The sequence below is a fragment of the Fukomys damarensis genome, unplaced genomic scaffold (assembly GCF_012274545.1).
Source record: "Fukomys damarensis isolate Sample0158 unplaced genomic scaffold, DMR_v1.0_HiC HiC_scaffold_20, whole genome shotgun sequence".
Taxonomy (NCBI): domain Eukaryota; kingdom Metazoa; phylum Chordata; class Mammalia; order Rodentia; family Bathyergidae; genus Fukomys; species Fukomys damarensis.
Window position 1 is genome coordinate 25,633,892 of NW_022900932.1, and position 11,961 is coordinate 25,645,852.

The following is an 11,961-nucleotide window of genomic DNA, read 5'->3' on the forward strand; positions in this document are numbered from 1 at the left end:
GGATAAAGAAGACGTGGTTTTTTTTATAAAATGGAGTACTCCTCAGCCATAAAGAGTGAGAGACTGGAGATATATATAGCTAAGTGGATGCATGTTGAAGACATATTCTTAAGTGAAATTAATAGGACACACGTGTAAGTACCATATAGTTTCTCTGGTGAGATAAACTAAAAGTGTAAATAAGTGTCAAAATGTAAAATTGATATTTTGTAATAGGAAGAAAAGGTTTAAAGGTATAGGGCAAATGAGATGGTTAGGGGAAGGTAAAAAGGGAAGAGAAAAAAATAAGAAAAATGGAAAAAAATGAAAACAAAGTCTTTCTAAATAGGGAAGGGTGGAGAGGGGGAAGGAAGTCTAGGTGAATGGGGGAAAAATAAGAACCAAGACCTGTCATGTAAAGGTACAAGATCCCAATGATGAATGTAACTGTATTGTGTATCTAAAATGTACCAATAAAAAATATTTTTTAAAAAAGAGTTACTCAGGCTGGGGATTTAGCTCAGTGGTTCTGCCGCCTGCCTCACAAGCCCAAGGGCCCGAGTTCAATCCCCGATACCAAAAAAAAAATTTACTCTTTGGGTCAAGGGAACTGGTATAATTATCGTGTTTGTTACTATTTTACTTAGAAGTTATTTAGGAATTGCAAAGTATCTTTCTGTCCTTTTAAGATGGTCAGAGTTTCCTTAGGGGCTTTAATTTGTAAGAAACTTGTAAAAGTTGGTTCTTAACTCAAATCAGCTCACAGGCCAAAGCAGGAGGGTAGTTACAGTACATTTCCTTTCCTGATATCCTTGGGCCATAGGCTGTAGCAATCAGAAATGCACTACGAATTGTTCTGGAGTTAGATGGCCAGGTAGTCAAATGTCAGAAGGGGCATGCACAGTATATGAACTCAAGATCTCATTGTTCCTGTGGGGTCATGTTAGGTCTGAGATCTAACAAATTATTATAAATATATTATATATTGAAGTCTTTCTTCAATTTACAGGCAGTGCCTGCTATTTTGGAGCCACCCCTTTTGTCCATCTGCCTAAGAGCAGTATGATGTTGTGTGTTGCGTATTTTGTCACATCATCCCAAATATGTCAGATCATCCTGTTCTTAATAATAAGGATTGTGGCTTCTTCGCAATGAGTTTGCTGTGAGAGCACAGGTGTAGTGAAAACCACCACTACATCAAAGCCAACATTGGAAAGGAAAAGACTCATATCAACATTGCCATCACTGGGCCAGTCTGCCACTACCGGCCATCTTGTCTACAATGTCGTGGCACCAACAAAAGGATCATTGGAAAAATTGAGAAGGAGGCTGCTGAGATGAGGAGTTCTTTCAAGTACGCCTGGGTCTTGGATAAAGAAACCCAAGTGCGAGTGTGGTATCACCACTGACCTCTTCCTGTGGAAATTTGAGATCAGCAAGTATTATGTGACTATCATCGATGCTCCAAGACACAGAGACCTTATCTAAAAGGCGATTACAGGCACATCTCAGGCCGACTGTGCTGTCCTCATTGTTGCTGCTGTTGTCGGTGAATTCAAAGCTGATATCTCTAAGAACAGGCAGACCCGTGAGCGTGCCCCTTCTGGCTTACACAGCGGGTGTGAAATGACTCATTGTTGGTGTTCAAACAAAATGGATTCCACTGAGCCACCCTACAGCCAGAAGAGATACAAGGAAATTGTTAAGGAAGTCAGCATCTACATCAAGAAAATTGGCCACAACCCTGACACGGTATCTTTGTGCCAATTTCTGGTTGGAATGGTGACAACGTGTTGGAGCCAAGTGCTCACATGCCTCGGTTAAAGGGATGGAAGGGCACTCATGAAGAAGGCAATGCCAGTGGAACTATGCTGCTTGAAGCTTTGGATGGTATCATGCCACTCACTCATCCAACTGACAAGCCTTTGCGGCTGCCACTCCAGAACACCTACAAAATTGTTGGTATCGGTACTGTCCCTGTGGGCAGAGTGGAGACTGGTGGTCTCAAACCTGGCATGGTGGTCACCTTTGCACCAGTCAATGTCACGACTGAAGTAAAGTTTGTAGAAACGCACCATGAGGCTTTGAATCAAGCTCTTCCTGGTGATAATGTGGGCTTCAACGTCAAGAATGTGTCTGTCAAAGATGTTCGTTGTGGCAACGTTGCTGGTAACAGCAAAAATGACCCACCAGTGGAAGCAGCTTGTTTCACTGCTCCGGTGATTCTCCTGAACAACCAGGCCAGATCAGTGTTGGCTGTGCCCCTGTACGGGATTATCACACAGCTCACATAGCTTGCAAGTTTGCTGAGCTGAAAGAGAAGATTGATCGCCAGTCTGGTAAGAAGCTGGAAGATGGCCCCAAATTTTTGATATTTGATGATGCTGCCATCACTGACATGGTTCCAGGCAAGCCCAGGTGTGTTGAGAGCTTCTCTGACTATCCTCCTCTGGGTCATTTTGCTATTTGTGATATGAGACAGACAGCTGCTGTGGGTGTCATCAAAGCAGTGGACAAGAAGGCTGCTGGAGCTGGCAAGGTCACCAAGTCTGCAGAAAGCTCATAGACAGACAGCTGCTGTGGGTGTCATCAAAGCAGTGGACAAGAAGGCTGCTGGAGCTGGCAAGGTCACCAAGTCTGCCCAGAAAGCTCAGAAGGCTAAGTGAATATTACCCCTAACACCTGCCACCCCAGTCGTACTCAGTGGTGGAAGATCAGTCTCAGAACTGTTTCTCCCAATTGGCCATTTAAGTTTAGTAGTAAAAGACTGGTTAATGACAATGATGCATCATGAAACATTCAGGAGGAAAGGAGAATGTTTTGTGGACCATTTGTTTTCTTTTTATATGTGGCAGTTTTAAGTTATTAGTTTTTAAAATCACTTTTTAATGTAAAGAACTTGACCAAAAATCTGTCACAGAATTTGAGACCCATTAAAACAAAGTTTCATGAGAAACCCATGTCTTTTGGTCAACAGAGGACTTCAGTTGTTTTTCAGCATATGTGGTGCCAAAGCAAGCATGGACCTTCAGTTCTTTATAACCTATTTCTGGTGTCAACCCTGAAACTTAATGAAAATAAGTTTCTTTAAGTTTTGGCTGCTTCACATCTGGGAAGTTGAGGGGAAAGTACTGCTTTAAGTAGTAAAGAGGTATGGGGGAGGATTGTGTTGATGGCACCAATTAATATAGCAACAACAACATTTTGGTATTCTGTAATTTATAATTTATAAAACATGTTAAACCTCTAAATAATAATGATTGTGATCATTCAGTAAGGGTAAGGACCAAAAAGATGTTCACAATTTAGAAGTAAACTTTCCTCCTTAGTAATTAGCAAGAATGTGAATTAATACCCCAATTTGGTCAATAGGAGGTTAGCCTGAATATTCTTTTGTCGCACTGTAATGAGTCTTCAAGTATTGCCCTGACTTTCTTGCTCAAAAAAATGACCCAATTTGTTTTGTACTTCTACTCCCCACAAGCTGGAATCAGCCATTTCTCCAGAGAGACTATAAGAATCTGTATTTCTTATATTTTTAAAACAAAAATATAATGATATGTCCTCAAAGCAATCAATACCAAGTCATGCCTTTGACAGAGTATGGAGAAATAATTTTCTAGTTCACTAATTAAGGTCCTGGGAGGATTTTTATTATCAAGAATGTTCAAAGTAATAGATTTTTATCTTCATTAAAACTATGGCTCTCTAAGGAGTCAAGGGAATGATGTATAGGTAAAAGTAGGACTTTGGAACTGGATCCTCATTGTGGAAAGCCAGATTCAGTGCATATAGCATGGGCAACAAAAGCCCAGAGTGTTACTTAATCTGATAGTCCTTCCCAGAAGTCATATAAATGAAATTTAATTCATTAACTTGCTAATTGTTCTTTGCTGTTGCCACTGTTAAATCATGACATATTAATCACATCAGCATTCCTAAATCTCAACAGACTTTGCTTTAATCTACTCTGTGTTGAAAGTAGAGGTACCATAAAAACAAAGCAGATCACATTGTCACCAGGCTACTTCCTAGGAGGTTTCTAAACTCATTCTACCCCAAGAATTAAATTGCAGGTTTTCTGACTCCCACTTCAGAAAAAAAAAAATTCAAGATACATCAATAAGAGGCACAAAGGGATTTATTAAGCAAAAATTTTAAAGCACAAATTCAAAGAAATTGAGAGTGTGTCCTGAAGAGAGAGAAGTGACGTATGATCTGGAGCTGGGTATATTTATGGGATGGGAGAGGTGTCTTCAAGATGGGTGATCTAAGATGTGTATTCCTACTATCCATCAGGTTGTCCATCTGGTGAGCTATGTTAGAATGAAAACCATTTATACATTTTTGAAGTTGTGATACAGTCTGTGAGAAGAGAAGCCTAATTCCCAGGTGACAAGGCCAATTTGTAGGTGAAAGGGAATTACCCAGGTTTATTGTGTATTGGGAGAAGAACAAAAACAAAAAAAAATTAAACCAGTCTTTTTTGTTTTTAAGCTCCCATAATTTTTTTCATTAAGTTTATTGGTACATTTTAAGCATACAATTCAGTTACATTCATCATTGGGAATAAACCAGTATTGAGTAACTTTTGCATCCTGAGGCTGCAGCTTTTCTTAAAAGTACAATTCTAAAATATCAGTTTTCCTTGTCTCCTGTGTACCTACCTTTATTTCTTCTATTCGATCCCCCTTCACCTCAAAATAAAGTTCTACAAATCTCAAGAAATTTCCCAGAAGAAAAAAATCTGCTATTCTCCTCTTCAAAAATGTACATAATACCTTAGAATCAAGTTCACTTTTAAACTAGAATCAAGCTTATTTCATTTACTTAGAAATCTGTATCTGAATAAGCCTAGTTATTCTAGAGCACAGTCAGGAGTAATTGAACTTTGTTACCAAAGGTAGGTTTGAATCCCATCATTTAATCTTATGAACTCTGTGATACTGAGTGGAGTTCTTAAATTTCTCTATGCCTCAGTTTTCTCATTTATTAAGTGAGTTGCTATGGAGTCTAAAAAAAGATAACTCAAAAGTGCATATCATGAAGTTTGGAGAGTAAGAACTCAAGAGATGGAGGAAATGGGGAGGAGACAGGGGAGGGGGATGTAGAGGGAATTGAGATGCATTGTGTACATGTACCAACTCCACAGGAGGCGTGTAGTTGTTATGTGCTGCAAACATATACTAACAGAAAATGAAAATTAGGAAAAAATAAGGGTTACCTTTGCTATTGATACAGGAGAAATATATCAACCAATTAGATGTCAAATGTGCCAAGTTCCCACTACTACAGGCAGCTAAGAAAGGTAGAAATAAATATGCAGTCAGAGAGGGACTGGGCTCTCAAGGAAGTCAACAGAAAAATTAAAGACATTAGAATTGTGGCTAGAGGTGCATCTGAAGACCTTGTCCAAAATGGAGTTGTAATGTTGCCAGGCCTACATGCCTCCCTAAGGGTTAAACAATGATTCTTTTGAGAAACACTGTACTACTCCTTGCTGCTGTACTAGGGTCTCTGATCACACTGGCTGAGCTCTGGAGCCCCCAGTCACATGATGTAGAGCCAGAGGATGTCTGAATGCCACCCAGCAGCATTCAGATCAGCCACTAACCTGTTAGAGTCAACTGCTTTCTCTCATATCATATTTAATCTTGACCAGAGGCTACTGCTACAACTGAAAGTGTCCATCATTTTGCTTTGTTTTGTTTTGTTTTTAATGGAAAACAGTGGGATTCACCCTGCTATATTAAAGAAGAAAGAAGGATTCATTGGAAATATTTTGAGATGGTTAAAACTGAGAAGGAAGCTCCAGTCACCATTGATATAGGGGAAAGAGATGTAACTCCCAAATCTGCTAGTTACCAAAACACAAGATCGTGTTCTCTAAAATAGAAGAATGAGTTCTAGGAAAACCAGAGCTTAAAAGTAGGATGAATTTATTGAAAGAAAGATAGCTTCTGTCTAAGAGAGACAGAAGGAGGACCGGAAAATGGGTTGCCCTCCCACCCCACCTTACAAAGGTGTTTTATAGAGCAAAGCCATGAGGTGAAGTGGGCACAAAGTGGGACAAAACTATAAGACCCAGTGGAAAATTATAAGGTGGGCATGAGGTGGGGCAAAACCATGACCAACGAAAAAGATCAGAAGTACAGTCACCCAGGTAATATTGATTACATAGTGATCAACTGGGAAAACAAGTCACATACAAGGAATTTCCCATTTAGGATATCAATCACTGCTCTCTGTCTCTAGGGGAAGTAGTACCTCTTTTCTTTTTTATAATGCTAACCAGTGAATGTGCCTCAATTGTTCTCCATCTTGGCTCACTGTGTTGGCTCCTTGAGGGCTGGCACCTTGAGGGTAGCCCTGGCTAACTCTTGATGAGATCTCTAATTAACTTACCTATCTACAATACCATGACCACAGGAAGGACAGGAATCACAGTTGGTTACTCTAGGCACCTATGAAAAGCAGTAATGCAGAGATGACTGCTTTGGTTCCAGATAATGGCCTGCTCCATACGCATTCTATCCCTATATATTCCCTAAAGATCAAAACTTCCAGAAAAAGGCACTGATTGCCTTATCTTGGGCCAGAAGCCTCCCACTCCCACTGGTCATGAGTAAAGTCTCATGATCAACACAGGGTAGAGGAAGGATAGTTCCATGAAAACATGAATGCTGGGAAAAAAATAAGAGATGTATGTTGTACTTTCCAAGCAGAAAATGTGGACTTAGACTTGACTGCATTCCAATTTCTAGTAAATTTTTTACATCTCTCACACACAGCCCTGAAGTTTTCCAAATGACCAGACATCTGCCACTGGTGACAGGCAAGAGAGACTGTCTTGCAGTGAGTTAAGAGTACTGCTGTTACTGCATGGTGAATGCTGCGGAAATTCTTTATAGATTCTTGTTGTCCTGAAAAAAGAATTGGACAGATACACAGAAAAGGTTACACGAAGAATGTATAATTATTGAAGGTGGGAAAAAAAAAAGGGTCAGAGTGGGCTGCTGAACAGACTCGCAGCAGCCTAAGGACAAAAGAGAGTAGTCTTTTGTATCTGAAATTCTTGGATTGGCTTCTGCTTCATGCAAATAAGGCATTGGGATGGTTGTCTCATCGATAACTCACTTGGCCTAGTGCCAGATTTAAACTGCACCATTGAAAGAGTCCTTTGGCTTCCTGTAGAATAAAATGCAAGTAAGAAGTCACAGTATTTCAGAAAAGACAAAAGGATGTAGACAAAGGCATGCTCACATTTTACATTCACTTCTTCAAAATGAAACACTTTACTTAATACTCAAGCTGCGGAAAATGTGAAGTAAAACAGAACAATGATATATTCAATTATAAAGAAACCGTGACAAAGGATGTTGGCTATGCTCTGGTACTTTGGTCTTTACATATTGCTTCCTCTGAAAAGGGACTATGTGCATTTTTCAAGGAAATGAGTCCTGTGAGAACATCCAGCTCCTCATAGTTGCTGGTGGAGAGAATTGCAGTCTGCACATCCACTCACCACTGTTTACTCAAATGGGGCATCAAACAGAACTGAAAATTCCAGCCACCCCCAACATCACTGATGATGCCTCAGTCACGCAGGAATCCGCTGAGTCAGATGTGAAAACAAGATCTGTAGGAGCTATTTGTCTTTGAGAGATATGTGAATAGATTTTGTTCTTTAATCTATTTTAAAATTCATACTGCAAAAACCTGAAAGAGCAAATGTCAAAGTAGGAAGGGAGGTTATTTACATTCAAGATAAAGAATTGGTTAATTAAAATTTTAAAATTATAGTTCTACTGGGTGTGCATTTTAATTTGGCCTGCATTGTTATTCTCAACAATTATGGAGATATAATTCTAGGACATTGCTATTCTCAACAATTATGAAACAAACCCACGTATAGGAAGTTTCATGTAACACATCTTATATTCACTTCTTCAAAAGGAAACATGTTATACAGGGTTTTTTGCAGGTTGAGGGTCTATTAAGAATAATCTTCCTTTCATCCCCTGGCTAATCTAACAGCATATCAAATTAAAGAGAAGGTGTTCTTGGTACTCAGTAAACCAAGTGACTTTCCCAATGGTGAACTCTGCAATACCCAGTTCCTAATTGGGAATAAGAATCTTGTCTGCCAGTAGAGGGAGCACAAGTCAAATTTAGCAAGAGAGCTTCAGAATTGGGAGTTTATGAGAGAATTCTAGGAGCAACGGTCTGATTAAAGAGTATGATAAAATGAAGAGTAAAATCAAATTATTCGTGGTAAGACTTCTGCCAGTGCAAGTGCTCATACAGGAGCAGCAGTAGCCGTGGAAGTGGCAGGAAGGGTGCGCAGCACAACGCATTCTGCGCCATGTCGGTTCCATCATGTTTTTGTCCCTTTCTTTCCACCCACAAAAACCATTTTTTGTTTCTGTTTTTTTCTAAGACACACAGTGCAGGGAGGTATGTCCAAAATAAGAATTTCAGTCAACAAGTGGGTTATTCCTTTCTCTAGTAGATCTTTGGTTTGTAAATTCTGAAACTCTTTGGCTTATACCTCCACATGGCATATCTGATTAACCCTTGCAGGTCTTGACATCTTTTTCTACCCAAATTGTGTAAGTTTCACTTTAAGTAACGCACGTGTACTATCTTACCCTAATTTAAACAGCTGCCTTTCCCTCACTATACACTGAAACTTTGTCTCAGTTCCAAAAATTCTTTCCTTCTTTCTCTCCACAAGTTACAGACCTGTCTACTTTCAAGAGAGTCCTTCAAAATTCTATACCAGCTTTCCTCGCAATAAACAACAGGTCTTGGGCTCTTAAAATAGTATTATACATGAGGGAAGATGAGAATTCTGCCAAATGCTACTTCCCAAAGCACTGTTTCTGCATAATTGAGAAAACAGTTTTTAAGAACTGAGACTTTTTTAAAAATATTGTGGTGTTTATTCATCGTTTATCAAGCCACACAGAAACCTTTTTGAAGCAATGGCCTGGCACCTCCAAAAATCCTAGTTCAAATCATAATTTTGAATTTATTGATTATGTGACTTTGGAAAACTTTTTTAACTCCATTTCTTCATAAAATGGAATCATGATAGCTACATTTTGGAGTTGTTTGAAATAAATAGGTACTATATGTCATGTCTGTGGCATACAGACAAATGTTCAGTAAATGATTATTATTTTTATTAAAATTATAACTAAATTTTATGGTCATCTTAGATATAAATCCCCAATTCCTTTTAAGATAAGAACTGAAAAACTGGAGAGGTAGGCTGTCTGAGTTAAATGTGCATTCAGCCACTCCTTTTTCCTAAGTACACACACAGAAAGCTACTTCAGCAAAGCTACCACAACAGAGATCTGTAATTCTCCTGTATAAATGTAATAAAAGATTTGCCTGAGGACAACACATTATGTATGTGCCGGGCCTAGAGAGAGAACAAAGGCTGAGAAGATGACTAAGAAAGACCAAGATGATTTGAGAAGACAACCCATCCAAAAGGACACAGAAGAATAATACAAGGAAAAGAAGATTTTGTTTTTATTTATGAGTATCTACAGAGAAATAAGAAAGCACACACACACACAAACAAACACACACACACACCTAGGAAAAACGAGCAAAGAACCTAGGAAAAACGAACAAAGAACAGCAAATGGAACAGAGGAATTGAATTGATTCAGTTCTGTTAATGAACTTGATCTGAAAGACACAGTCAAGGCTATTTCCCAGGGTACAAAGCAAAATTAAAAAAACTAAAACTCTGAGAGCAAAGATAAGAAACATGGAGGACTGATCAATATTGTACACAAATCAGTAACGAGGGTTACAGAAGGAGAGAAGTGGGACCACCAAGCCTGGGCTAAAACCTTAAAAAGAATTACACACCCTTCCATAAAACGGTTACCTTCAAAAGAACAAGAATATCACTATTAAAATACCAAATTGAAATTCAATATTTTGTAAAGTAAATATGCTCTAATAAAAATATATGTAGGAAAATAATCCTACTAATAATTGATTGTTATCAGCATCACTAAATGCTAAAAGACAATGAGTAACTTTTTGACCTTCTAAGGAAAATTATTTTGAATTTACAATTCTATGCTAAGCCAAATTATCCATTAAATGTGAATACAAAACTTTCAGACACACAAGAACTCAGAAAATTTAATTCCCATGAACCCATTTTTTTTTAATGTCCATGGAAGAACATACTACAATGAAACATAAAATAGATCTAAAATTAAGAAGAAACAAGTAGATGAGCTAACCTGAAAGGACTACTGAAGACAAGGTGTACATGAGGGTAGAAAATAACTTATTCTAGATTAAAGCAAGAATCATAGGCCATCGCTCAAGTGCTGGGAAGGTCACCTGGGCCCCAATCCACTGCGGGAGGGAGAGCCATGCCTGCTCCCAACCCAGCAGCCATCACTCAAGTGACGGGAAGGTAGCACGCGGGCGCCCCTGAACCCCTATACCCACCCCCGCACTCTCAGACCTCCTGACTGTGCCAGTCTTTGGACCCACTCTGCAGAGGCAGAGGTGGTCATCAAGGGTATTTTTCTGAGTTCCTAACTTTGAACATCTTTAAAGAAAGGGCATGGGAAACCTGTAACAGAACGTTGTGGAGTTCAGCTATTCAGAAGGTTGGGGAACTCAATCTGGGCCTTGCAGCCCAAGGTCAGTCAGCATCATGGGGTTTAGCCATTGGCTAACTGAGATCTTGCATCCTCGCTCTGTCTGAGCCATTAAATGGTAAATACACTATATTGAAATTTTGTTCATGGCAGACATGTTCTGGACTGCTTCTTGATTTCAATTTAATTCAAATGATTTAAGGGTGATAGACTAGTGACTACCACCGGTGGTCAGTGTCAAAGTTGTGCTTGATCTTAATGTGTTGCTGATTGTATCAGTTGGGATAAAGCATTGCAGTTGATTTGATGAGCTGTTTTTTCTGATGTTATGAAGATGAGAATGTCTGTGGGTCATTAGAGACACAGAAGGTAGGGTGCAACTATATCAGGAAGATTTGGGTAATAACCCAGAGATTAAACCAAGGACAGTCCAACAACAAAAATAAAAATGAGAAAACAAGCAAGACACAAGGACAGACTTCCAGTTTACCAATGGCAAACAGTAGGGCAAAGGAGGATGAAAAGGCCAATAGTGAACAACCAGGACACCCAGAACTCAAAGCACAAGAAGTAACAAAACAGATCAATCAGGCTCTAGAAAAATTCAAAACAGAAATAATTTCCCAGATAACCATAGAGATAGTGAGCAAAATGGAAGTCATGATTCGAGACTCTAGAGCAGAAACTGACAAAAAACTAGATGAGCTCAGGACCATGATAGAAGCCATGAAGGCCCAGCATAAGAAAGAAATGGAAAAAATAAATGCCCAACATAGGAAAGAAATGGAATCCATAAAACAGATTCAAACAGATATCCAGGAGATTGAACACTCTATTGAAAGTGTACGCAACAGAATAAAAGAATGCGAAGACAGACTCTCAGATATAGAAGATAAGATTGCAGTAAGTGACCAGGAAAAGAGAGGTCTCTTAAAAACAGTAGGGGGTCATGAGAAATCAATCCAACAACTCCTAGATGAGGCAAAGAAGAATAACATAAGACTGATAGGAATCCATGAAGTAGCAGGAGAAAATTCAAATGACTTTAAAAAACTGTCAGCAGAATTAATGACAGAAAACTTCCCAAACAGAGGGGAAGAATTTGACATTCAGATAAGTGAGGCATATAGGACTCCAACTAGCCACAATCAAAAAAAAATCTACACCTAGACATATAATAATCAAGATCCCAGAAACCCAACAGAAGAACAAACTACTACAAGCAGTAAGAAAAAAGAAACAAACCACATACAAAGGAAAGCCCATCAGAATCACAGCAGACTTTTCAACACAAACCCTTGGGTCAAGGAGAGCCTGGAATGAGATATTTCAA

The 11,961-nt window shown here is 39.0% G+C and overlaps 1 pseudogene; it reads left to right on the plus strand.

Annotated features, from left to right (window-relative positions):
• The first annotated feature begins 249 nt into the window (after positions 1-249).
• LOC104874118 lies at positions 250-2,669 on the plus strand (annotated as a pseudogene).
• Positions 2,670-11,961: the final 9,292 nt, after the last annotated feature.